Here is a 4,817-nt window from a genome sequence, read left to right as displayed (position 1 = left end):
AGTGTTCTACTACTGAATCCCATCCACAGTCCTAAACATTATATAAAAGGTGTATCCAGCCTGTAATCCCAAGGGCTCCAGAGGCTGAGGCAGGATGATCACGAGTTCAAAGCCAGCCTCAGCAAAAGTGAGGCACTAAGCAACTCAGCAAGATCCTGTCTCTAACTAAAAAACAAAATAGGGCTGGGGATGTGGCTCAGTGGTCTAGTGCACCTGAGTTCAATCCCCAGTTGCAAAAAAAAAAGCGTATCTAAGTTTTTGTTCACAATTGGCATTTAAACAAGTACATTATGTTATCACTGAGACTGCTTGGTTTTTCCTAATTTTCAAAAAAAAATTTATACTTGGGGCTGGGGTTATAATTCAGCAGTAGAGTTGTGAGGCACTGGGTTTGATCCTCAACACCACATAAAAATAAATACAATAAATAAAATAAAGATATATATATATATATATATATATATATATATAAAATTCTTGAAAAATAATTTTATACTTGTAGATGGACACAATGCCTTTATTTATTTTTTATCTGGTGCTGAGAATCAAACCCAGCCTCACACATGCTAGGCAGGTGCTCTGCCACTGAGCTACAGCCCCAGCCTAATTTTTAATTAATTAATTTATTCATTCATTCATTCATTTATTTATTTATTTTGGTACTGGAGATTGAACCCAGAGGTGCTTAACCACTTTTTAAAAATTTTTTTATTCTAATTTATTATATTTAACTACTTTTTTTTTTTTTTTTTTGCTGGCTTCCAAGTCACTGAAATTATGGTGTGTGCCATCATCTCTGGTTTGCTTTGCACATTTTAGCTGAAAATTAAAGTAAACTAAACAAGCAAAATTTCAGGATCATATTTAGTTCCTAAAGACATCTTTTCAAAAAAGAGATAGGGCTTTGGGGTGTGGCTTAGTGGTAAAGTACCTGCCTAGCATGTTCAAGGCCCTGGTTTCATTTGCAGAACTTCAAATGGGGGAAAAATGGTAAAGAGGCAGGTTTTGTAAGGATGGGAATGCTATTTTCTAAAAATCAACACAGGCCTTCTTATTCATACAGTAGATCATCCAAATTTAATCCACTCATCCACTTAATCAATTATTAAGAAAATGGAATCAAATAGGGCAGAAGCAAGGAACACCGGGTTAAGTTAGAAGAGTTCAAGATACAGTTCTCCATCTGACACTTTTGAACCTTAAAGCAAAGTGGGGAAATATTCAGTTTCTTGCCAGTTAATTCTTTACAGCCAGGTTTAAGCATTTGAGAGACAAAAACTAGTTGCTGCAAGCTGACAAAAGGACTCATGAATTATTCATGTTGTCACTGAACTGAAATCTGCAACCTGAGCTTCTGCAACTATCATGCAAATTTACACCAGGTCTTACACCTGTAAATTCCATTGTTCACCTTGCCAGGGTGAAGGACTTTAAGTGTTCACCCCCAAAGTTGATCTGTGGTGATAATAGATAAGCTGGCGCCCTTCCTGCCACTCACCCCAACCCCTACCCTGGCTCAAGAATGAATGGCCCAGGAATAGCCCATGGCCACTGACTTTAAAAAAACTAGCCCTTTGTTTAAAACATAGGAGCCCTGAGTCTAGTGATGCTGCTCTGACTCACAATATCTGACATTTTGCCAAAATATAAGTCTTTTAGTTTTAAAATTTCAAAAATTCTTTTGTATCTTTTCCTTAGACTCATGGATTTAGTTGAAAAAGAGTTAATTTTACTATTCTCCCTAATGTGTATAAAAATCACACTCACCAACCTGGACATTTGTCTAACAATCACCCTATGTCCAAGGCCTGCACGATCATTCATTTTATGAACACAATTCTGTAACACGATGATGATAAACATTCTTATCTCCATTTCAAGGGGGTGGGGGGAAGCCCATAGAGATAAAGTGACCTATTAACGATCTCATAGGTGTGTAACTGGTTTGAACCCAGGTTCTGATTTCTAGTCTCCTGCCTTTTCTTTTCTTTTCTTTTTTTTTTTTTTTTGAGAGACAGAGAATTTTAATATATATATTTTTTTTTTTTTTAGTTTTCAGTGGACACAACATCTTTGTTTGTATGTGGTGCTGAGGATCGAACCTGGATCCCCAGCCCAAGTCTCATGCCTTTTCTACTAAACTGGAGATTGGCAATCTCCTGGTCAAATTCAGCCTAAGTATGAGTTGCCAACATCTAGAGATCAAGAAGTTTTCGTAACTCAGGAGACTGAGGTAGGAGGATCACAAGTTCCAGGCCAGCCTTGAAAACTTAGAGATACCCAGTCTCAAAATAAAAAATAAAAGGGACTAGAACTGTACCTCAGTGGTAAAACTCTCCTGGGTTCAATCTCCAGGAAAACGCCCCCATCCCCACAAAAATAAAAGATTTTCAGAGAAAAGTTGGGATTTTCAGGAAGGGGATTGCTTTGGTGCTGGGGATCAAACCCAGGGGACACTTTACCACTGACCCACATGCCCAGCCTTTTCTTTATTTTATATTTTGAGACAGACACTAAATTGTTGAGGCTTGCTTTTATTCTTGCAGTGCTGGGGATTGAACCTGAGATCTTGGGCATATCAGACAGGTGCTCTACCACTGAGCCACATCCCCAGACCCCTGAGATTGACTTTTTAAAAATATTATATAGTAGCCATACAAGGCCCACATTTCCAAAGGGCAGTTACTTGCCTGGGGCTGAGGAATTACTGGCCTCTGGGGACCGGACACATATTCTCCATTTTATCCCAGTCTGTTCTCAGTCCACTTTTTTCATTTGTGTTCCTGGTCTGGTCCCCAGAGGCCTCTGAGACTTTAGCTCAAAATCAACCTTCTTGTCAAAGTTGAAGAATTTGATTTTGGAAACTTTCATAGTGAAAATATGAGGCGGCTACATTTCCCAATCTCTCTTCATTTTCTCTTTTTATGGCATGTAAGCAAATAACAAGCCCTAAATCATATGAATTTAGACCCTTATGCTGCAAGCACATCCTAAATGCTACATTATATGCTTGGCTCCCATGGTGACTACAATGATTGCAGCAGTTTGGATACTTAGGGTGTCTCATTTTGTCCTCGTTTACTCTGTAAATTGTGTGCTCTTGAAAGCAGACTTTGGCTGTTCCTTGATAGTTGGAATACTTTTTGATGAGGAGAATGTTTGACTGCCAATTAAAAGACACAAAATCAACTTCAAGGAGACAACATTATAGACTCAGAGCTGCCTACAGTTGAGTAACCAAACTGGATGATCCTCTAAATGTTCTGGTCCCAAGCACTAGTCAGCCTGCCCCCTTACCTCCAATGCAGCATAGACTCTGGCCATGCACTCTGCACCCCATCATGAAGTAGACATTGCCAATGAAGGTGGTTTCTGCAGACCTGCCTACCATGCACTTATGGTTACTGAAAAACACTCAATAAACTTCCTAGATTTGGGGTTTTTTTTTATTTCATTAATTCATTTATTCTGATTAAGTATATATGACAGCAGAATGCATTTTAATTCATTGAACACAATTGCAACACAACTTTTCATTTCTCTGATTGTTCACGATGTAGCGTCGCACCCTATGTGCGACCTAGGGTAACGATGTCCATCTCATTCCACCATCTTTCCTACCCCCATGCCCCCACCCCTCCCCTCCCTCCCCTTTGCCCAATCACAGTTCCACCATTCTCCCCCATGACCTCCCCCCATTATGGATCAGTATCCACTTATCAGAGAGAACATTAAGCCTTTGGTTTTTTGGGATTGGCTTACTTTCCTTAGTAAAAAAAACAGAACGTGTCATGAATTTGCGCGTCATCCTTGTGCAGGGGCCATGCTAATCTTCTCTGTATTGTTCCAATATCAGTATATGTGCTGCCAAAGCGGACACTCTCTTTTGTAAAATTTCTCGCATCTACTTGTGAATGCTCTGCTGTGCGCTCACACACACACACACACACACACACACACACAAGCATATATTTTGGAGGTAGGTTGGTATTCTCACCAAGTGGGAACACTTTCCCAATAGAATAATGGCTTTGTCCCCATCACATTTGCAATGTCTTGAGTGCTACTCTAGCATTAATCAACCACAAAAAAATCTTGTTGACTCTAAGTGCTCTACTCTGAACTGACCACTCTTCCCAGCACTTGTAATCCAACTGGCTCAAAATAATCATTATGAATCTATAACCCTTATAAAATTGAATCTGAAGAAAGCACAATCTTGATCATATCATTGGAGCCCCCTTGAGAAATTCCTACAATGTCATACAATGTAACACTTTTGCCTTCAATCTTGTAGTTGCTAGACAATTCATTTATTAAAATAGAGTTTCTGCACCTTCTACAGAACTCACATGGAAGTTATTGTTGATTAGTGTTCAACATGATTTATAAAAGAGCCAGCAGGGCAAATTCCTCTTGAACTTTAATCCCACAGTTGAAAATACTGTGTACCCATAATTTTGTAAAATGGCTCTTCTAAGATAAGGACAACTGAGCAATCAGTTTCCCTTTTTGCCCTTGCTGCTTGGAAATGGTTCAGGTCACTCACCTGTAAGCATCTTCTCTGCCTAATTTCTATAAGCACATCTGTTTACTATAAATAGCATTACGAGCTCCAAAAAAGTACCCATTGTAAATAAAATGCCTCCTCTATTTTAAACTACGAATACTTAGTTCACTTGCCCAGGAATCAACAGAAATGAACACTTAAAAAAACAATGCAATACAAGTGATTGAAATCAGGTTTAGGAAACATATTTTTTTTTTTTTTTTTTTTTTTTTTATTTATTTATTTTAGTTCTCGGCAGACACAACAT

At 38.6% G+C, this 4,817-nt stretch overlaps 1 non-coding gene across 1 annotated transcript; it reads right to left on the bottom strand.

Annotated features, from left to right (window-relative positions):
- Positions 1-3,773: 3,773 nt before the first annotated feature.
- Positions 3,774-3,880, bottom strand: LOC124086872 (U6 spliceosomal RNA). The gene has a single exon (XR_006849952.1). It is a non-coding gene; the product is annotated as a U6 spliceosomal RNA (small nuclear RNA).
- Positions 3,881-4,817: the final 937 nt, after the last annotated feature.

The sequence above is a fragment of the Marmota monax genome, unplaced genomic scaffold, assembly GCF_021218885.2.
Source record: "Marmota monax isolate L192 unplaced genomic scaffold, Marmota_monax_Labrador192_F-V1.1 WCK01_AAM20220418_F8-fsc00261, whole genome shotgun sequence".
Taxonomy (NCBI): Eukaryota; Metazoa; Chordata; class Mammalia; order Rodentia; family Sciuridae; genus Marmota; species Marmota monax.
The sequence above is the reverse complement of the archived record's forward strand: the minus strand, read 5'-3'. Positions and strand labels throughout refer to the sequence as shown.